The following is a 23,527-nucleotide window of genomic DNA, read 5'->3' on the forward strand; positions in this document are numbered from 1 at the left end:
CTGCTATCTATACTTCTGCACTGCTGCTGATGACGGCTTTGCCTTCAGAGCTGGAAGGCCGGAGAGTGGCGGCTACTGGCTGGGAACCCAGCTCTGAAGGCAGAGCCGCCGCCAGCAGCAGTGCAGAGGTAAGGATGGCACGGTATGGTATTGCCACCCTTACTGCTGCCTGCAGAGCTGGACCCTCAGTCAACAGCCGCCACTCTCTGGCCACCCAGCTCTGAAGGCAGCAAAAGAAGTAAGGGTGGCAATACCACAACCCCCTTACAATACCCTTTCAACCCTCCTGCAACTCCAGTTTTCCAGTTTATCGAAAATTCCAGTACTTTCCTAAGACCAGTGAACACCCTGTTAATGTTACTGCCGATTTTGGCATAGAGCCATACAACTATGAGAGACAGGGTTATCACATTCTGGTGTAGATTCTTTTTGTTGAAACTTTCAAAAATAACATCTAATACAAAGCAAACTCTTGAAAAATTAAAATACAAATAAAACACTAAGAAATAAGGCATGTGTAAGACTGAGAGAGACAAGGTGGGTGAGATGATATCTTTTATTGGGCCAACTTCTCTTGGTGGAAGGGACAAGTTTCCTAGCTTAACAGAACTTCTTTAGGTTTGAAAGTAACCAGAGTGTCACAAGAAGAACTCTGTGAAGCTCGAAAACTTCCATCATCAGAAGTTGATCCAATAAAAGAGATTATGTCACCTACCTTGTCTCGCTCAGATTCTGGGACAAACACAAATATACATTGTAGAGTTGTTGTAAGATTCACGTTTTTAAATCTCAGTTGGGGAAGGAGTCACATTTTAGTTTATAAATCCTTAACAAGGATTAAATTGCTAACTATAAAGCTGAAAAGAGGAAAATTAAAATTAAAATGGAAGCACTGTGCAACTCATTTGTCCAATGTCAGAAAAGGGAAAAACATCCTCATACGTGTTTCCCTAAGTTTGTCCTTGTAGACAAATTCAATGAAGGGAAGAAAACAGTGAAATTGTTGCAAACATCAGAAGTCAGATTATTAAAAATTCTCCGTTAAATCCTTTTCCCAAGGACACAAAGTCACTCTTTTTCCAGGCAATGGGCTAATTTTAGATGCCTATACGACAAGCTGCAACTAGTGGAAATAAAAGACTGAGAAGTGCACTTCAACATGTACAAATTTAGATTTTTATAGTACATTCATTTTTCTGCAGTCTGTGTCTGGGTTTGCCAGTGAGGAAATATATGGATGTATCATATATATTTTTCACTTTCATTTTGAAAAGAACTCAGTCTAAGATTTTCAGAATTTTAGGCTCCTAAATCCATATTATGGCACCTGCAGAAGTGGACCACTCACTCACTTCCACCTAGGTAGATGGGAAAAGTAGGGTTTTCAGCACTTTTGAAATTTAGGCTACTTATTTAAGTGCCAAAATTTGAATTTAGGAGCATTACTCTAAGCTCCTATTTTTGCAAATCTTGCCCCCCAGTCTCTAACTTCTATTGAATGGAAAGGTCTAGTCGTCCTGTAATGAATTGGTGGGTTTTATACCTCACAAGGGGCTCCTCCAGTCTTACTGATCATGCTGCATGCTCTGCCCACTTTGAAGTGGGAAACAAACTTTAGTTCTAGCAAGTCTTATTAGCTGTTTCAATGTCATTGTTTCTTTCAGCAATGACAATTAATTTCAGATTTCTACTCTTGTACTTGTTCTCTGTGGCCTCTAATTTCCTAGGTAAAGCAATGTTACCCTTTACTGCTAAAGCAGAAACATACTTAATGCTGTCTAATTCAACTCTTAAAGTGGGAACATATGGTTGGAGAGTTTCCTTCAAGTTTTTCCATTTTGCCCTTCAATTTCACTATCTATGATGCACAGGCAATTAGCATCAAATCTTTGCTTCACAGATTCTATGGTGTTTAATGTTTTCAAAGGGACATTAGATATTGAACAATACCCTATAAGTCCACCGAACTGCAGGCACATAGTAGATGAGTTCACAGGAAATGCTTTTCCCTTCTGTGTTTAACTTGAGCTTAGAACTCAATCTAGTGGTCTGGCTTAGTGTCTGAGAAGAAGGTTAGGATACTAGGCTGGGTAATGGAAGATGCTGCTTCAATTCCCATCTCTACCACAGACTTCCTGGGCCTAACCCCTTCCTGGGTTCTAGGGTGGGGCCAGAAATGAGGGGTTTAGGGTGTAGGAGAGTGCTCTGGGCTGGGAGCAAGCGGTTTGGAGGGGGGAGGGGGCTCAGGGCTGGGGCAGAAGGTTCGGGCGCGGGAGGGGGGTCAGGGGTGCAAGCTCCGGGGTCCTGGGAGCAGTGGCATGTCCCCCCTCCGGCTCCTATGTGGAATCGTGGCCAGGTGGCTCTGTGCGCTGCCCCCGTCCAGAGGTGTCACCCCTGCAGCTCCCATTGGCCGCGGTTCTTGGCCAATGGAAGCTGCAGAGCTGAGGCTTGGGCAGCGTGTGGAGCCCCTTGGCTGTCCCTATGTGTAGGAGCCAGAGGGGGGACATGCCATTGCTTCTGGGAGCCGCATGGAGCCATGGCAGGCAGGGAGCCTGCCTAAGCCCCACTGTGCTGCTGACCGGACTTTTAACGGGACGGTCAGCGGTGCAGACCGGCGCTGTCAGGATCTCTTTTTGACCGGGTGTTCCAGTCGAAAACCGGACACTTGCAACCCTCCAGACTTCCCTGGCTCAGGCTGTGGTGCCGCCCACATTCTCCACCATGAAGCGGGCGGGGAATCAGCTCCAGCCGTGGGGCAGCTCAGGCCGGTGCTCGGGTTAGACGGGGCAACTAGGGTCAGCCAACTGGGGTTGGGCCTGCCACTGTGGCCTGGGGTGGCTCAGGGGTTGCCCAGATGGGGTCAGGCCAGCCAGGGTGACTCAGGGGGAGGGGCCTTGGGTGGAAGGGGCGGGGTCGGCAGCCTAGCCTCCCTGAAGTGGTGTGTTCACCCACCTCCCATGCCTAGAGAGGTTGTGGAATCTCCATCATTGGAGATTTTTAAGAGCAGGTTAGACAAACACCTGTCGGGGTGGTGTAAAATACTTAGTCCTGTGTTGAGTGCAGGGGACTGGACAAGATGATCTCTTGAGGTCCCTTCCAGTCTTAGGATTCTACGATTGGCCTAAATCCTGATTGAAAGTGCAATATATGGCATAACTTTATGAACCCTTTTAATATTCAGGAGAGAACATTTTCCCATTCATAAATGGCTCTTTGAAAATCCTGTGGTTTGCTAATTTGCTTGTTTTCATCTTCTGGATATCCAATTTGTTGTCTTGAATGTGAACTCTCAGAAATGCATCCTAATGGTACACAGCAGCAACGCAAACTTCTTCATAATACCCCAATCATAAACTTGACTTGTATCTCTGAATATTGTCTTTCTTTATAGGAAGGGAAATTCAAAACATCAAAATCATTAAACACTTGGTGGTGCCAGAATAAAAAGGAAGTTCTACTGAGAATTTAATTTTTCAAAAATTAACCTATTGCTCATTTGATACTAGAGTGCATGGTGAAGATCAAAGTTTTTTTCTCTAACAAGTTACTGAATATAGCAGAACAGCTTCCATGGTCAGTGCTGCAGGAAAAGCAGCAATTTAATAAAGAATAAAGTGATAATTATCTGGCAGCCTGATTCATTTTAAGATATGGCCTCTTCAATGAATGGAATGAACACACACACACACACACACACGCTCTTTAACTGATAACTGAAACTCTTCCTTGGGCTAACTAAATATTCAGATGACTGAATTTTCATTAAAAAAAGAAAAAAAAAATCAAGTTGTGATATAATCCCCTGAGGAAAATAAGCTTCAGTTCTAAGCAGCCATATTTCATTTTACATTCTCCTCTCCTATCTTCTCAAGAAGCCTACATTTTATATTTGATCCATGCTTGTGCCAGAAATCTCTTCCAAAGCAGGTAACATTAACATTCTTCTAAGAAAAGAAAAAATAAAGAGATATTTGTGCAGAATCACATGCTAAAGCATTTTCCGAAATACTGTAAAATAAACCTACCTTAAAATGGGTATTTTCATCAACAAATAGTATTACTCATATTTCAAAGCCTTCACTTTAATTTCAAAGCATTAAACACTCATGAAATGATGTGCTCCAGCTGTGTTTGTTGACTGCTTTTACCAGGTAAGGTGCCTAGGGCTGCATTTTGTTATCAGTTACACCAGTGTATACCTGAAACAGCTGTGGACCAACCCTGGTGTAACAGAGTAGAATGTGGTCTTTGGTGTTTTTGTTACTCCAAGTTTCAGAGTCTAAAGAACTCTGATACTTCTCTGAGCTCTAACCTCTCAAGAGCAGAGATGTTATCTGAATACAATTTAACAGTGGACTAGCTTGTCCCTTTCCTTGTAAAAAGTTGTTACGGGGAGGGAGGAAATCCTCATAGATATTCTCTCACACTATGCCATTGGGATGGGATTAGGTTCCCTGTAGAGGGGTTTGGCAAGGGCTCGTCCCTCTCCGGGGCGGTGGGGAACCACACTGCCTTGCTACTTCCTTTCAGTTGTGACAGGGAATTAGCCTGACCACGGGAGTCTCTCGTTGCAGCAGCAGTAGAGGCAAAACATAACAGTTATTCACACCCGGTCGGTGGGCAGTAGTGAGTCATGGGCTCAGGTCCTCAGACAGGAGCTGAGCAATTGTTATATAATGAGCAGGCCCCGGCCCTGGGTCAGGGCAGAGCAACAAAGAGTCAATGGCTCAGGCCCTCAGGCAGGGGCTGAGCAAACAGTTATATTCAGCAAGTCCAGACTCTTGGCTCCAAAGGGCCTGCTGGGCGGCTGTTCTTCTAGTGAGTTCTGGGGTTGGGCTTTTATACTTCTTGTCCTGCGCCTTGACTTCTGGGGGGCGGGCACAGGATTCACTGACTCCGCCCACTTTGGTGTCTGGAGAGGTTCGTCACTCTCCGGGGTGGCGGGGAACCACACTGCCTTGCTACACTCCCATTATGAACCGTGTGGGGAACAAACCAGATAGACTTTGGGTGATATGAAAGTAGGGTTACCATATCTGAACTTTCAAAAAAGAGGACACTCGGGGGGGGGGGGGGGGGAGGGGAAGGATAGCCCCGCCCCCTAGCCACTCCCTCCCACTTCCCGCCCCCTGACAGCCCCCCCAGAACCCCCGACCCATCTAACCCCCCCTGCTCCCTGACTGTCCCAACCCCTCTCCACATCCCTGCCCCCCTGACAGTCCTACCAGAACCCCCGACCCATCCACCCTGTCCCCTGACTGCCCCCCTTCTCCAACTCCCTGGCCCCCTTATCGTGCCGCTCAGCTTAGAGCAAGTGTCTGGCTCTGCCCCGCCCAAGCGGCAGGCTGAGGCGGAGGGGGAAGGGGCTCTGGCTGCCGCTGCCAGCCCCGCCGCCGCGTTTCCTCACAGGCACACAGCCCTACCCCCGCAGCGCTGCCGAGCGGTGTGTTAAGGCTGCAGGGGATGGGGGGGCCGGGAAGGGGCTTTGGCTGCTGAGGCCCCAATGCGAGCGGCGCTCGGCCGCTGTGTCAGCTGCTTTTCGGTCGATAAATAGCCGACTGGGGGGAAATCCCGGACATTTTTAGAAATCCCCCCCCGGATGGCTATTTAAAGAGCGAAAAGCAGGACATGTCCGGGGAAATCTGGACATATGGTAGCCCTAAATGAAAGTCCATTGCTATCTGCACTGAAGCCCTGTGTCCCTACTCTGGCTCTAATTCCTGGATTCCCTACAAAGGAAGTAATATTGCTAAGTTTCCTGGTCTGGCAATGTGTTAATCCACTCTGCCGATCTTGTGTCTTGACTACTATCACTTCCTCCTCCTTCCCAACCTTGACTGCTGCCATCTATTCTTACCCCTTCCACTCCATTCAAAGTGCTGCAAAGTCATCCTCCTGTTCCACTGCTTTGACTATGTCTCCCCATCACCTTGAAGTCCCTACACAGGCTCCCCCTTCTCCACCTCATAAAACTCAGACTTCTCACCTCACCTTCCAAGTCCTGCAGAATCATGCCCTTCCCTACCTATGTCCCCTCTTATCTTATTGTGGTCAACTCCACCAACAATGCCAGCCTCAGTCTCACATGCGGTCACAGGGCTGGCTGGGGATCCCTTCTAGCCACCCACCAGACTGCTGAGAAGGGAATCTGAGGCCTTGGCTACACTTACCCGGTAGTTCGGCGGCGAGCGATCGAACTTCTGGGTTCGACTTATCGCGTCTAGTCTGGACGCGATAAGTCGAACCCGGAAGTGCTCGCCGTCGACTGCGGTACTCCAGCTCGGTGAGAGGAGTACCGCGGAGTCGACGGGGGAGCCTGCCTGCCGAGTGTGGACCAAGGTAAGTTCGAACTAAGGTACTTCGAACTTCAGCTACGTTATTCACGTAGCTGAAGTTCCGTACCTTAGTTCGAATTAGGGGGTTAGTGTAAACCTGGCCTGAGCCTCTCCGTTTCTGGATCCCCAAGGTATTTTCATGCCCCTGGAGCCTGAACAGAGTCCAGTTACTGCCCCAATCTCAGGGTCTGTGAGCATGCTCTCAGGATGCAGGCCTTCTGTCTGGCAACCCCTTCTGAGAGCTGGAAGATGCTGTCCAGCTATCTAACCCCTCTGGGGCACAGCAATGACCCTTCAGATATCTCCATACTTAAACACACCCTGTCCCAGAACTCATAAGCAGTTAACATACAGAGAGAGACACTTTGCACAGAGACTAAATACATTTATGCTCCTTTATACTTAATCATACACACAAAGCAATAAACAGTACATGCACAGCCCTGCATCCGTTTCCTCACTTTCTAGCTCACCCTTCTCTTGGGAGTTCTTAGGGACTATCAATGTCCAGATAGGGAGTCTCCTGTCTCATGAGGCATTATATGTGCAACTGGATCGATTCTCCCTCATGGACTGGAGAAAATGGCCTCTGAATAGCATAGCTTCTGTCCTTTTAAAACTCCTTAGCCCCTTCTGTCAGGTGACACCTTGCTAGCTTTTCCTCATGAGTACAAACTCCTGCCAGGTGACTTTGTTGCCAAGGTTCCCTCTCTTCTAACAAACCAGTTCCTCTGGGTCGGGGCCAGTCTTTTGTCTAGAGTGACTAGAATTCCAATGATTGGATACTTAAAGTCAACTATTGTCAGCCCTGTATCTCTATGTGGCGGGATGTCAACCCAAATAGAGGCAAATAGATGATAAAGAATAGGAGCGGTGGAAGCGCCCTAAAAGTAGGGGGAACCACAGGTGCCCAAACCATGGCCCCAACCCCGTGCCACCCCTTCTCTCCAAACCCCTAGGCAGCCCCTTTCCCTGAGCCCCCGACCCCTGCCTCCCCTTCTCCTTGAGCCCTCACCCGCAGAGCGCCCCTCCCCCCAAAACCCTGCCCTGCCTCTTCTCCCCAGGCTTGGATCCCACACCACCTCTTCCCCCCAAGATCCCGCCCTGTTTGATCCTCTCTTCCCCCTGCTCACCCCTTACAGCTGGTAAAAAGTGGGAGGGCCTTGGCCCCCTGTTCCAGCACCCCTGATATAGAAAGCAAAAGACTACACCTTCAAAATGGAGTCTGCAGCTTGGTAAAGATACCTAGAGTTCATAATCTCACATGCAATTCATAATTTTTACAGACAGATTCCCAAATCAACACCTGAGCACCTCCATGCTTTCTCCAAAGCTGCAAAAACAGGAGGCAAAAACAAAAAGAATTCTGTGCCAAGATCTGGAAAGCCACCATATTATCCACCTTCAAATGCTTTCTTAAAATCACCTCTGCCACAGTGCCTACAGAAATCTGCCATCTGACAATGGCTAGGTAGCTGGTGAGCTGCGATTTCTTTGATTGCTGCTACTGAATGGCTTACTATACATAAGAATTATGCACACAGCTCATCTATATTAAAACACTCTGACCTCTTGTTTGTCTCCTTCACCTGTCAGACTGTAAACTCTCTGGAACAGGGACTGTCATTTAGCTTATGCTTGTACGGTGCCCAGCACAATGGGGCCTGACCTGGTCAAGACCTGGTCACGGCAGAGCTGGGACTGCTGCTGATTGAACAGGGAAGGGAAAGGAGCGGGTTGGCAGTTTGCAGATGTGTGGCACTTGCACATTGTCAAGTGCCACACATCTCTGGAGGGACCAGAGGAACAAGAGGGGGAAAGCGAATAGGTTTAGAGGAGGCCAGGAAGGGCATGATGGAGAAAGGAAAGCAGCAGAAAAAAAACTAATCATCTTCCAGCACTGTCCAAATCTCTCAGAAAGCTCTGCCTGCAACTTGGAAGCTCAAAAAATACTCAAAGCGATACTATATTTTGTTATTTGGCTATGGAAGAAAAAGTGGAAAAGGCAAAGATGGTGGTGGGGGAGACTTTTCTGGATAGTCTCTCTCTATGTGGAGTTTCAACCAAATTTTAATGGCAGTGTTATGTAAGCCCCTGAATAGTGGACTCTCTGGAGTAACGGCTGAAAGACCATTATGTGCATAATGGTGCAAATGTAACCAATCTTCCTTAGGCAGGTAGCAGGGATCATATCAATGAATCACATGCTAGCAAAATAAGAAGAATACTTGTACCCCCGTGTGTACCTCAGGCTGTCTATATGATATTGAGGCACACTCTTTGGGTAGGACAAAAAAAAAAAAAAAACCCCAAAAAAGCCTTGCTAATATTTTAAAAAGTCATACATTCAAATTAGATAGTTTAATACCTAATGCTGGTCTCCATCCTTCTTGCACACTGACAGTTTCTTATTCATACTCCCTAACCTCTGCCATGGAGCCTTCTGGAACACAGTTATCTACCACTTGAAGTAAAGCAGTAAGTCTATTACTTGGTAGCAGGAATAGATTTTTATTCTCCAAGATGATCAACCCCTAATGGGGAACATACCACATTTAGCCAGTTACATAAACTGCACTGATGTAACGTTCTCTCCTCAGGACATTCTCTATCAAAAAACGTAGCTTCTTTGTTGAAAATCTGTTTGTCACAGATTCTTATAATAGTAAAAAGGCATCCTTAACAGCTCAAAATCCTACCTACCATTTTGTCATCCATTTTGTCTTAAGTAAACTACACACACCATTTAGCATATAGGTCTAAATATACTTCTGCAGGCGACGGAGACTTGAAAGGATTCCTTAAGATATACACTTAAAATGTCCTTCCTTCAACAGACACACATAGCTATTGCTCCACCACACATCTATTTATTCCTATAATCAGCCTCCAATTTTTTCAGTGAGTTCTGCACTAAGCAAAATGGAGTGTTACAGCTAGCAAATCATCAACACCTCAATATTGGAGCAGATTTCCCCCACCCTTCTTGGTCTGCCAGATTTGGTGACCTTCAGTTTATGTCTCAAGGCTCCTCTCTGTTCTCCTAAGCTTTTTCTGAAGTGATGAGGGGGAGTTAGTGGACACAAGTTTGTGGTGAGAAAATCTGAGTTTGAGGGAGGACGGAGTTTTGAAAGGGCTTTTTGGTTTTGGACCTTGATTTTAATTTGTATGCTGTATGTAACTTCTTCGTATTAATTTTCTGCACCTGTGCCCAGAGCTTTGACCAGGTGAATTTTAAATACATTAAATATTGCACACTTTCCTCTTTGTGATTTTATTATGCAAAAAACACTTCTCTCTTCACTTTGAAACCATACACAAACCATAGCTCCAAAGTCAGCTTGATTTATAAAATGCTGATCGAACCCAACCTTTCAAGGACTCAATACTAGTGTAAAGCACAGGATTCAAAACAGGAAGAACTAAATTTGATCTCTTGGGTCCTGAAAGGTAAGAGAAACCAAATTTTTCACATGCTTTGTTTAAAAATGTAAATATTTTTGTAATTTCTAGATCTACACTTATATTCTGTTCTGTCTCCAGAGCTTTACAGGTCATCTGGAAAGCCTACTTGTTTCTAAATGCTGCAACTATTTCAACCTTATCTGTGACATACGATCTATGTTTCAACATCTGAAAGCAATGACAATCATTTGAGGAAGAAACGGGGGAAGGCCACACTCTAGCCTTTATTGAAATGTATTGGAATAGGAGGACTCTTTAGTAGGGCAGTGTAACGGGGTCGGCATCCACCACTAGTGAGCTGCCCCTCTGGTTGGGTGTGTCCACGTCTTTAAACCAGTCCAGCCCTGGTATGGGGCCATATCCCCAAGGCTTCCTCCCTGGAGACACTATATTCCTGCAGCCCTCCCCAGGCTCAGCCCCTTACTCAGTCCCCACAGCCAGCCAAGAGCTCCTTCATTGCTTCCCCGGTCCCTGCTAGCAAACTGTCTTTGGCTCAGTCCTAGCAGCTAGCTAGGAGCCTCTTGCTCCCCCGGTCCTTGCCAGCAGACTGTCTTTGGCCCTGTTGCTCTTCCAGCCAGACATGCAGTGCTTTCTTCTCCAGCTCCAAGCAGCAACTAACTGTCTCTGTAGCTCCTTTTTATAGGGCTCTCTTGGCCCTGATTGGCTGCTCTCCCTGCAGCCACTCTAGCCTGCTTGGAGGACCTCTCCACTGCTCCTTTCCTGGGATGGGTGTGGCAGGACCCTGAGGCCTCCAGCAGGGGGCCTCTGGCCCTAGTCCACCCTATCACAGGCAGCATTAGAATCAGAGGGACAGCTGGTATTTATGTGAACGTTCAGATTGTTCTCGGTGGCTTTCCCTGAAAGCCAGCTGAGTCCTCAGCAGGATGCATTGAAAAAGCCACTCCATACTGTATGCATCTGGGTCACAACAATTACTACAGGGTATGGGAGAAGTAGCAGATGCTTCCCCCTCGTGAGGGATTTTGGCTTTGTACATCCATGCTCTGCCCAGACCAACGGGCTACACTCTCATATTCGCTCTCCTTCTCTCCTTGAGCATGCCCCATGCAGAGACCCACAGTTCATCTCAGCAGAATGGGTGTAGAATCATGGCCTCTTTACTGACTCCCCATTTCCACTGTCAGCTCAAAACCCTACAGAAAATCCAGTTTTTACTGCATTTGGGGCCCGACCTGAACACTTAGAATTTGGTCCAACTCCTTAGTGAGTACCAATTCCACAATCCCCTGAAGATTTTTTCTGCACATTATTAGTTCCAGGTATCTTTCCCTTTGATCTTTCACTTTCATTAGCAAATTGAGCATCAGTGTTTTTGGATATGTTTTTCTTCTTCTTCATTGTCACCAGTAAATATCATAACTTCTTATTTTCTTTAATGAGTGCCCCATCACCTTCCTGTTATGCAAGACTAACTAAGTGTGTCCAACTCAACCAGTAAGCACCAACCCCAGAAGACAAGTAGTTTAATGATGAAATCCAACAGATCAGATAGAAAAATAATTCAAAGGGACCATTAGCAATTATCAGCTTGTAGAGGGAAAACAAACCTAACACACAATAGAAAGTGTACTTATTTGATCTGCTCACATTTAGCATCAATTAAAGAGATACTGCCAAGTAGGCAGGCCTCAAATTTTAATTATCTTGAAATTTGCATACTGTTTTAGTAAATTCCTTTTTGTTTAAGCCTGTGTAATATTCATTTTAATTATCTGTAAGTCTAGGTCTAACTAATTATATTTTTAAATAAAAAATGTTATTTCATGTAGGTCCTACTCAAAACAGGAGAGAACACCTTATGCTCTCTGACTGTGGACCCACTTATTAGATTGCTCCCATGTTTAGGGTCATGCTGTTGCCTAACGACCTCTACTATGGAAAGTCAAAAAATGTTGAGATTGTCTATTAGATTTGTAAATTTTGACACAAGACGAGGTTGTTAGGCAGGAAAATGGATCGGTTCAATCTGGATGTGCATGTTTGCCATTGTAGAGCACAAGCCATGCACAGCTTTGTGTGAATGGGATTAAAGTAAGTGGGGGGGATTTAATTATTTTAATTCAATGCTAAAGTGATTATTACTATAAAAAAGCAAACAAGTACTTGACAGACTGATAACTGGTAACAGAACATTCATCTTCATAGATAAAAACCAAGATCCCCTAAACTTGGTACGATACACTCAGCACAAGATCGGTAGCTTTAAGCCATCTTGACACTCCCTTGATCCAGGGATAAGCCAGTCCTAGGTAAGTTAGAGATCTAACTTATACCTGAGTACCTCTGGCCCTAAGGGGCTGTTCCAGCCATTGTGGATCACTGGGGTATACAATCACCCAGCCATGCCCTCCCTCCTTCCCCCTTTTTTTTTTCCCTTCAGATGCCCTCTGCACAAGGGACCTCCAGGAGAGTGCTGGCACAGAAGTAATTACAGAGACTCTGTTGTACTGAAGGATTGAACTAGGCATGGGGAATTCACAGCTATCTGACTGGAATGGGGGAGCCAAAAATCTGGAGTATATAAAATCTGAGGCCTAACAACCCAATCCTTTTAAAATCTAACCATGTAAATGGTACACCACCAAGGCCATGGGAAATCCAACATGGATTTACAAAATTTCTACATCTTGCTGATTCCTTTTGCATACGATCTTTGGTTCAGCCTTTCCACTCCATCCACAGAGTTAAAACACTTGTCCAGGCACTCAACTCATATCTTGTTTACTGCAACATCCCCTTCTCTGGCCTTGGAGAAATCCCACTGTGTCCCTCTCATATCTTTTCAAAATGCTACTGCCACGATCATTTTCCTACCTCATCACTTTGACCTTGTTACTCCTCTCTTTGCATCCCTCCACTGGCCCCCATTCTCAATTAAACATAAGCTATTTGTCTTCCTGTTCAAGTCACTCCCCACCCTACTCATCATCTCTCATTCACTATCAAATGCGAGTTCTTGCCTCTGCTCCGCCAATGATGCCAGCCTGCATCAGCCACTTGCTAAATTTTCAAACACCTTTGTACTTTCTTCTTTGCCCTTCATCCTTGGGAGGAGCTCCCCATAATCATCTCCAAATTGTCCTCCCTCCAAATCCCCCCTTAAAACTCTCCTTTGCTGTTATTAGAACTGGGCAAGTTTTTTCAGACAAATAGTTTATTTGCTGAAAAATGCAGTTTGGGGTTGACCAAAACTACTCATAAATGTGGGTCAAAACTTGACAAGTATTAGATAGCCAGCATGTTGAGACCACTGCCTGTCATGCTGACCATTAATGTCTCATGTATTTCTGTTTGTTGTATTCACTTGTTGCCTCTTGTCTTGCACTTAGATTGTAAACTCTCTGGGGCAGGGACCGTCTTTTTGTTCTGTGTTTGTACAGAGCCTAGCACTGTGGGATCCTGGTTTATGAGTAGGCCTCTGAGGCACTCTGGTAATACAGATAAATAATAAATACTAATAGCATACAGAAAATGCAGATTTTGACTCAAACAGAAAAGTGAGTTTACTTGTCATCAGTAAGAAATGGGGAAACTAGTGTACCACACATAAAAGGGATCAGATACATTGTAGACAGATTGCACAAACACATTTCCACAAAATTAATATGCAAAAATCAGAATATGTAGCTTCATTTGGAACCATAGCAGCATACAACTTAATTCAGCTACACCTCAGTTTCTTTGTACTTGCTGATGAGATGGGGGTGCTGGAACAATTTTTATAGTGGGGGTACTGGTGATGGAAACCATAGGAGCTACGTATTTGGTGTTTGTTTTATTACCACTTCAAGAAAGAGGGTAAAGCAGCAATCCCAGCACCGCTGTGATGACAGAGTCTATAGTTTTAAAATACTTTAATAGCAATGATGGATGGACAACACATTCCTTTGGGATCTACTCAATGTATTCTGCCCTCACTCGATGCAGTGCACAGAGACCAACGTTTTTTTCTTGGGTGCTTAAATTTAGGAACCTAAAATCTATATTTAGGCAGTTGATTAAGCGGCCGGATCTTCAGAGATGCTGATCCCCTCTTACTCCATGTGTACACAGTGTTGGGAATCCAAGTCACAGCATCACCATGTGGGGACTCCTCCAAGACCCTCGGTTCCTCAAGAATTCAGTCCGACTCCAGTCTTGTCACTCAGGTTCCTTTATTTGGCATACACCAAAGCTATGCTGAGGTGATCAGACTGAAGTGTAGGGGATGGGAGTGAGGCATACCACTCATCCAAAATTACACAGAAACCTTCTTCTTCTATATGCATTTACACATCACATTGCACTAACTCAATCCCAAAATGTCTTGGTTACTTTGTAGGAGCCAATCCCTGGACAGCATGCTCTGTCCATGTACTCTGCATGCACGACTTAGTCTTTACCTCATCTTACATTCCAGCCTTATTTTATCCATTGTTACTTTGTCCATTGTAAATGGTTCTCTGAGTGTGTCCCCCCCCCACCTTATCATAGCTAGTACAGACATTCTGTTTCCAGCCTGCTGAGCCATTTACCTCCCTAATCCTGTTTCCCAAGAAATGAGGCCTCACTCACGTCCAATTACTCATGTTAAGCCAGGCCTACACACAGCAGCTGAGAGTATGCTTCCCAGTGCGGGAAGGCAGACGTGTGCTAGTACACTAAAAATAGGGTGGCTGTGGTGGCACGGGTGGCGGCTAGGACTAGCCATTCGAGTACATACCCCGGGGGTTGGGCAGGCAGGGGCGACTCCAGGCACCGGCGCACCAAGTGTGTGCCTGGGGCGGCAAGCCGCGGGGGGCGGCCTGCCGGTCGCCATGAAGGCAGCCGTCAGGCAGCCTTCGGCGACATGCCTGTGGGAGGTCCGCTGGTCCCGTGGTTTCGGCAGCAATTTGGCGGCGCGTACGCCGAAGGCGCGGGACCGGCAGACCTCCCACAGGCATGCCGTTGAAGGTTGCCTGATTGCCGTATTTGGGGCAGCAAAATACATAGAGCCGCCCCTGTGGGCAGGCTAGTACTCAGGCAGGTAGCCTGAGCCACAATCCTGGTTGCTGCAACCATCCTGCTATTTTTAGCACACTAGCTCAAGCAGAGTTAGCATGCATGTGTCTACCTTCCCAGGTGCCTTGTGGACATTCACTGTCTACATACTATGTCTAAGGGCGAGTTGCAGGGAGTCCGTACCGCTGAAAACGAGGTCACTTACTTATATGTCTAAATATGGATTTAGGTTCCTAGTTTCAAAAATATATCTGAAAAACATTGGCCAGAGTCTCTCCAAAGACTAAACTGGCGAATAAACTGGCCAACTGTCTCCGTTTACTCCATGCATCCAGATTATTTAAAAGCTGTTCAAGAATGAGGAAACATGCAATTATTGGGGTAGAATATGAAGGTCTAACTAATACACTAGCAGCTTGATTTGTAGAGGCGCTGAGCACCAGAAACGCTCACTGAAGTCGAAGAGAGTTTACTCTCCAAGTGAAGTCCCAAGGGTTTAATCCGGTCTCTGATACACAGGCCTGCAGTCTTGTAAATAAAATCAGCCTGTCTCTGGGAATGTGCACACAAGAGCTGTAGCTATTTTTACAAGATATGCAGCGATGTACAGCCTGGTTAATTAAGATCAAGATTTGAACCCTAAATTAGAAGCACTGATAGTAAATCCAGCAATGATGTGTGATATTTACATAATTTATCACAAGTAAGGCACCTTCAAACTGCGACCTTAGTGTTCTCTTGTCTAAACCCAAAGACGACCCCATTTTAACTAAATAAACCTAATTCTTTTCATACTATTTTGGTGAAGAACTTGAGGTAACATCCCACCACTCCTGATCTCTTTTGTACTTTTAAAGGGAAGACAGAATTGTTCTCTCTTCTTAGGTCACAGGCCTCTTCAAATTTCAAGCCCTGCCACCCACAAACACAGACTGTTCTTCTACCTGCAAAAACTTAACACTAAACTAGTCCAAATCACTTTCCAGTTCACAAGGCTATCGGTTACTAGGTAACAACCCCACATATTCCTTGGTGCACTTGCTGAATTTGAGGCTCTGTGCTAAAAGTAACAATGGCAAAGAGAAAAGGCACTCTCTAAAGGTGATTAGTTATTATCAAACCTTTTCACAAGAGAGCACCGAATTGTGGTACAGACACAAATCAGTGTCAGTACATCAGAGTACATTTAAATCCAGTTTTTCAGAGAGGCCCCAACTCAGCTTCCACTTAAGCACACACTATTCCAGTGTCAACACCTGCACATGCAGGGCTAGATTATATCTGCAGCATAGGCAATAGAATTTCTGCACAAATTCCAGTAAACCCAGACATAAGAGATTAACATTGGAAACTGGCCACTCGGGTGTTTTTTGTATGCAATGTTACATAGGCACAAGTATAAGCCAGGATCTGAAAAAAATCAGGCCCTAGAAATAAGTTTTTAATTTTTGACCCCAAATGGGAAGCAAGTGAGTGAGTGTGTAGCTGGGGTCACAGGTGGGTGTGAGGGGGAAAAAAAAATCATATTTCCAGAATCAAGATGCTTAAACTTGAATGATGGATGTCTCCATGCAGAACATCCACAATATTTCTGCCTTATAGCAGAAGATCTAAGACTGCAGTCCACCAGTGGTCATGCCTAATCAGGACTGTGCTTTGTGGAAGGCTGGGAAGGGGATCTCACTGCCTTAATATGTGCAAATGCACTCTTGGATTCTTGTGCTGTGATCTGTAGCATAAGACTGACCTCACAAGAGAATTTAAGGTGAGCAGAAATGTGAAGTATCAGAGGGGTAGCCGTGTTAGTCTGGATCTGTAAAAAGCGACAAAGAGTCCTGTGGCACCTTATAGACTAACAGACGTATTGGAGCATAAGCTTTCGTGGGCGAATACCCACTTCGTCAGACGCATGTGGTGGAAATTTCCAGAGGCAAGTATAAATATGCAGGCAAGAATCAGTCTAGAGATAACGAGTTTAGTTCAATCAGGGAGGATGAGGCCCTCTTCTAGCAGTTGAGATGTGAACACCAAGGGAGGCAAAACTGCTTTTGTAGATGGCTAACCATTCACAGTCTCTGTTTAATCCTGAGCTGATGGTGTCAAATTTGCAAATGAACTGAAGCTCAGCAGTTTCTCTTTGAAGTCTGGTCCTGAAGTTTTTTTGCTGCAGGACGGCTACCTTTAAATCTGCTATTACGTGTCAAGGTCAAAGTGTTCTTCTACAGGTTTTTGTATATTGCCATTCCTAATATCTGACTTGTGTCCATTTATCCTTTTACGTAGGGATTGTCCAGTTTGGCCGATGTACATAGCAGAGGGGCATTGCTGGCACATAATGGCGTATATTGCATTGGTGGACGTGCAGGTGAATGAACCGGTGATGTTGTGGATGATCTGATTAGGTCCTGTGATGGTAAATATGTGGGCAGAGTTGGCATTGAGGTTTGTTGCATGGATTGGTTCCTGAGTTAGAGTTGTTATGGTGCGGTGTGTGGTTGCTGGTGAGAATATGCTTAAGGTTGGTGGGTTGTCTGTGGGCGAGGACTGGCCTGCTTCCCAAGGCCTGTGAAAGCGAGGGATCGTTGTCCAGGATGGGTTGTAGATCACTGATGATATGTTGGAGAGGTTTTAGCTGAGGACTGTAGGTGATGGCCAATGGAGTTCTGTTGGTTTCTTAGTGCAATGCTAAGGCAAGTTCTCCCACAATGCATTATGAAACAATGAGTGGAGCTCAGCTTAGTGCAATGCTAAGAAATATGAAGGAATCTATGATCTTCCGCAAGCTAGTGGAGAATGAAGGAAAGGCATGCATTTCAGAAAAAGGGTTGAACTGGAAATCCAGCTGCCCCAAATCTTGGGGAAGGTAATGGATGTATCATCCTTTTAGCAAAGTGAGACCTGGAATGATGGGATTCCTTTAAAATTTCTTACTCACTGAAAGCCAAATCCTGGTCTGATTAAAGTCTATGGGAGATTTGCTATTGGGTTCAACAGGAGCAAGATTTACATACAGTCACTATACGTCCTGTTTTGGCCAGGACAGTCCCCTTTTTAAGTCCGGTCCCAGCCGCCCCAACTTTTTTTTGGCAAAAGTGGACATTTGTCTCATTTGCTCTTGCCAACTTGATCAGCTGGCAAGAGCAAATAGGACTAATGCCCACTTTTGTCAAAAAGCAGGGTGCAGATGAACGTGCGGGGGTGGGGGGATAAGTGGCAATGCCAGCCCCACACACGGGGGGTGGGAGGCAGGGCTCAAGTGAGCAGCAGTGCCAGCCCTGTGTGGGAAGGGGCGCTCGGTCAAGCGGCTCAGGCCAGCGCCATGTGTGTGGCAGGGAGGGTTTGGCTACTCCCACGCAGTGGGTAGGGCTCGGGCTAGCCCCAGGCGGTGGCCCGTACTGCCTTTGGGAAATATGGTCACCCTCTTTAGATCTGAAGTTCCCACTATCATCAACCCCAGCTGAGAGGGAAGGAAGATTTCTGTGTTGCTAATGTTCCCCATTGTGCTGGCAGGGATTTCTCAAGGAGACAGAAATAGATAGATAGCTTTTCCACAATAAGAACATACAGGTTCTGTGATCCTGTCTCTGTGACACTTGAAATAGCACCACCAATATGTTTGCTCTGTTTCCCAGCTTGACTCATGACGCATACATCTTCAATATGTCCTCCGTCAGCGAACTGATTAAGATTTGGCCAGGAAACTCCAGGTGGTTAATTGATAAGAATATATCTCAAAGAGAATTCCTTTAATTATGTGCATTTGACATCTTTATATATGTTTTATGAGATAATAAATACATTTTCACTGGGTATCCATTGATGCCATATGGCAGCTCACACAAAGCTGAACAAATTAGGTATAACGAGGCTCATTAAAAAAAGCAAGATCTACTACTAAAAGACTTTTGGAACTTGAAAGATGGGGTTCAGATGTCTGCATAATAGAGGAAATGCCCTCCAACTCCTTCCTTTGGAAACACTGGCAGAAGTCCAGAGTATCAAAGATGCTAGTGGCCTTGAGAAGACAGAAAGAGTTATCTGTGTGACTGATCAACTCAAACAACCGATAGAAGATTGAGAAGAGGAGGACATGGAATCAAGGAGTTAGTAGAATGTGCTCTTACGATCTTAAACTACTTTACTAAAGTAATACCTTTCAGCAGTTATATAACTTTTATACTTTGCAGCCCTTCCATTAGAGATTTCAGAGTACCTTAATAACAAACAAAAGGCTTGTCTTCACTGCAAAGTTAACTCAAGTGCTAACTCAAGCATTACCCTTTACCTTGACTTCTGTCTACACACAAACCCCCTTAACATAAGAATGGTGATGCTTTTAACTAGAGTTGGCTGATCTCAGAAAGGTAGAGGCTAAAGAGTGAGTGAGCACAACTTGTCACCTGCTAACACGACCCCTTTGAAGGATAGATACAGGCTAGAACCATTCGCCTGTTGCAAGTCCTCCAATGTCTTCCCACAACTGCCCCATGTGCCCAGAAAGGGTAGGCAAGTTCTCCCACAATGCACTATGAAACAGTGAATGGAGCTCAGCTTAGTGCAATGCTAAAAATCATGGGATACGCCCTCAGAAGTCTTAGTGCCACACAAGTGAGTACAGCGCCAATGTGGACACAATAACTTTAGTATTATTTTGCAGTGTGGCTTCTCTCCCTTGAGGTAGGCTAACTCAAGAGGAGTAACTTGAGTGTAGATAGCTCAAGTCATAGATGCCAACTCCACGAGTTCTCTGGGGAAAAAAAAAATCAGCTGTTCGGTGGCAGGTCCTGGGGGAAGGGAGCGGAAAGAGGCGGGGCGAAGGGTGGGACCTTGGGGGAAGAAGTGGAGTAGGGTGGGGACTTGGGGTGGAGCAGGAGTGGAGCACCCACACAGAAAAATGGAAGTCAGTGCCTGTGACTCAAGTTAATTCTTCAGTGAAGACATACTCAAAGCCTCAAAACACCCTGTGAGGCAGGTAGGTAGTTATCTCTAACAAGTGCAACAACTAAATAACATGATCATTTGTCAAAACTCAGCTAAAAAAGATTAAGTGATTTACTTAAGAAATCTGTGCAGAGTCAGGATCCCTGTCTGATGCTTTAAGTGTATCCTTCCTCTCTGCTCAAACATATGGACATTATAAAATGGAACAATTTATGATAGACATTAAATAGAAAAAGGTGACAACAGAATGATAATGGTAAACAGGAGGTTGTTTTGTTTGTGAATGACCAGGTTGTTGTGCTTTCTTCTGATTACTGGCTGCAACACCTTTGGGATTGCTCAATAGAACATGAAGTATTCCATTGTCTTGTTCCTGGACATCGACCTACTCTGTTCTTAACCCTATCCCTTCCACCTAATTAAAATGAACCATGGTGTTACAGGGTGGTATCAGCATGGTACAAGACTTTCTTCATTCTTTTAGTCTCTCGTCATGATTCTATTTCCCTCAAGCTCTAACAGATATCCTAGGAAAAGTGACCATTGGGTCTACTACCTGCATCACTTCTGCATAGTGTAGTGCTCCTACCAAAACCCATCAGTCCTTGATTATCTTCTTTAGGGTCGCTGATTTACACAGCAATCTAAAGCACTAATGAAATTTGAATAGAAGTTGCAGATGCCTCAGAAAGGGATAAGACACAAAAGTACAAGAAAGAGGGAAAAACAAGAGACGACAGCGCTGGTTCAGTTTTGCTATGCTAACGTGTGTTCTTTTTGGAAGGTTTGCCCCCGGTTGACACTATCATGGCATGTGTATCATCTGGTTGGATATACTGTTGTATTATTGGTCAGGTGCAACATGAATTTCTCTGGCTATTGTTCCTTCACTAATTGCAGACCCACTTCAGGGTCATTTAGCTGAGCAGCCAGTCTATTTAACAGGATGCTCCATGCCACCATTAAAGAAAATGCTTGCAACACATTATACAGAAGATCCTAAAAAAACAAGACAAAAAGCCAATTAAATTGTAGTGGTTCCATTTCTTTTCCACGCTATCCTACCTTTCCTATGGGAGTAAGATAAACTAATACTGTATGATGCTCTGTATTGAACTTTTTTCAGAGTAGAAGCCGTGTTAGTCTGTATCCGCAAAAAGAACAGGAGGACTTGTGGCACCTTAGAGACTAACAAATTTATTAGAGCATAAGCTTTTGTGGACTACAGCCCACTTCTTCGGATGCATATAGAATGGAACATATATTGAGGAGATATATATACACACATACAGAGAGCATGAACAGGTGGGAGTTGTCTTACCAACTCTGAGAGGCCAATTAAGTAAGAGAAAAAAAACTTTTGAAGTGATAATCAAGCTAGCCCAGTACAGACAGGTTGATAAGAAGTGTGAGAATACTTACAAGGGGAGATAGATTCAATGTTTGTAATGGCTCAGCCATTCCCAGTCCTTATTCAATCCTTTGTTGATTGTGTCTAGTTTGCATATCAATTCTAGCTCAGCAGTCTCTCGTTGGAGTCTGTTTTTGAAGTTTTTCTGTTGTAATATAGCCACCCGCAGGTCTGTCACTGAATGACCAGACAGGTTAAAGTGTTCTCCCACTGGTTTTTGAGTATTATGATTCCTGATGTCAGATTTGTGTCCATTAATTCTTTTGCGTAGAGACTGTCCAGTTTGGCCAATGTACATGGCAGAGGGGCATTGCTGGCACATGATGGCATATATCACATTGGTAGATGTGCAGGTGAACGAGCCCCTGATGGTATGACTGATGTGATTAGGTCCTATGATGATGTCACTTGAATAGATATGTGGACAGAATTGGCATCGGGGTTTGTTACAAGGATAGGTTCCTGGGTTAGTGGTTTTGTTCAGTGATGTGTGGTTGCTGGTGAGTATTTGCTTTAGGTTGGGGGGTTGTCTGTAAGCGAGGAAGATCTGTGAGAGTAAAGGATCATCTTTCAGGATAGGTTGTAGATCTCTGATGATGCGCTGGAGAGGTTTTAGTTGGGGGCTGAAGGTGACAGCTAGTGGTGTTCTGTTATTTTCTTTGTTGGGCCTGTCTTGTAGGAGGTGACTTCTGGGTACTCGTCTGGCTCTGTCAATCTGTTTTTTCACTTCAGCAGGTGGGTACTGTAGTTTTAAGAATGCTTGATAGAGATCTTATAGGTGCTTGTCTCTATCTGAGGGATTGGAGCAAATGCGGTTATATCTTAGAGCTTGGCTGTAGACAATGGATCGTGTGGTGTGTCCTGGATGGAAGCTGGAGGCATGTAGGTAAGTGTAGCGGTCAGTAGGTTTCCGGTATAGGGTGGTATTTATGTGACCTGTGCTAATAAGCGATGTAGTGTCCAGGAAATGGACCGCTTGTGGGAGAACACTTTAACCTGTCTGGTCATTCAGTGACAGACCTGCGGGTGGCTATATTACAACAGAAAAACTTCAAAAACAGACTCCAACGAGAGACTGCTGAGCTAGAATTGATATGCAAACTAGACACAATCAACAAAGGATTGAATAAGGACTGGGAATGGCTGAGCCATTACAAACATTGAATCTATCTCCCCTTGTAAGTATTCTCACACTTCTTATCAACCTGTCTGTACTGGGCTAGCTTGATTATCACTTCAAAAGTTTTTTTTCTCTTACTTAATTGGCCTCTCAGAGTTGGTAAGACAACTCCCACCTGTTCATGCTCTCTGTATGTGTGTATATATATCTCCTCAATATATGTTCCATTCTATATGCATCCGAAGAAGTGGGCTGTAGTCCATGAAAGCTTATGCTCTAATAAATTTGTTAGTCTCTAAGGTGCCACAAGTACTCCTGTTCTTTTTGTGTTGAACTTATTATTTATGCACAATAAAGAGTTTTCCTCACTCTTTTCCATAAAGCACACTTCCTGACTACTGCAGAGACTGTACATAGATCCATTGGAAAACTGGCAGGGCCCTGTCAAGTGAGCAGTCAGGTGCGGCACACCAGAAATAATGCCTATTAAGCCCAAATCCTGCAAGGTGCAGAGCATGGGTGTGCACAATTAGGTGCTTCATATGGAACCAGTGTGTCAAAATGATCAGGATATTCAAGAAAAAAAGGCAAAGTTTATACTTGTTTAGGTCTCATTCAGTAACAGGCTAGAGGGAGCTTTGGGGGAATTCCTGTTAAAGTTCTGCCACCCAATTAAAGAGACTTTTCAGGTGATTTCACTCTCTCACCTCTATTTTATGTCCTCTCGGGAAACTGCTAGCCACCCCAGAGAGGAGTTATCTCTCAGCTGATAAGCATACTTCTGAAGAGCGCATCCTTTGGAAAGCTTGAGACCCCATAAAAATGGTAGGTATTTTTCATAATTTCCCCAAAGATGATATCCCTGGTCTTCAAACCCCACCACCCCTACCCTTCCAAGCACACATCCTAAATATAGTGCTCAAACTATCCAACTGAAAGTACTGTTCAGGAACAAATTATAAACATCTCTAGCAAACTGCATGTTCATATAATTTGTTTACTCTCCCGGCTTGTGGTTGTAAGTGTATTATGATCCTCACACTTCTTGCCTACAGCACATTTCTTTACGAGAGCCCTTAAGTAAAATGTGGGCAGCATATCACTGTCTGATTTTCTTTTATGATAGAGATTGCTGGAAATCACCCCTCCTCCCCAAAAGCATATTGGGTCTTCAGAGTCTGCATGATCACTGAAATTCATCCCTGTTTAAATGTCCCATGTACTGCTCTTCTGCAAAGGGTGAATTTCATCCTT

The 23,527-nt window shown here is 44.8% G+C and overlaps 1 protein-coding gene across 2 annotated transcripts in view; it reads right to left on the reverse strand.

Annotated features, from left to right (window-relative positions):
• The window catches only part of SAMD12 (sterile alpha motif domain containing 12), a 230,306-nt gene that overhangs the window by 46,209 nt on the left and 160,570 nt on the right, over window positions 1-23,527 (reverse strand). The gene's annotated exons all lie outside the window — the stretch shown is intronic.

The sequence above is a fragment of the Chrysemys picta genome, chromosome 2 (genome assembly GCF_011386835.1).
Source record: "Chrysemys picta bellii isolate R12L10 chromosome 2, ASM1138683v2, whole genome shotgun sequence".
Taxonomy (NCBI): domain Eukaryota; kingdom Metazoa; phylum Chordata; order Testudines; family Emydidae; genus Chrysemys; species Chrysemys picta.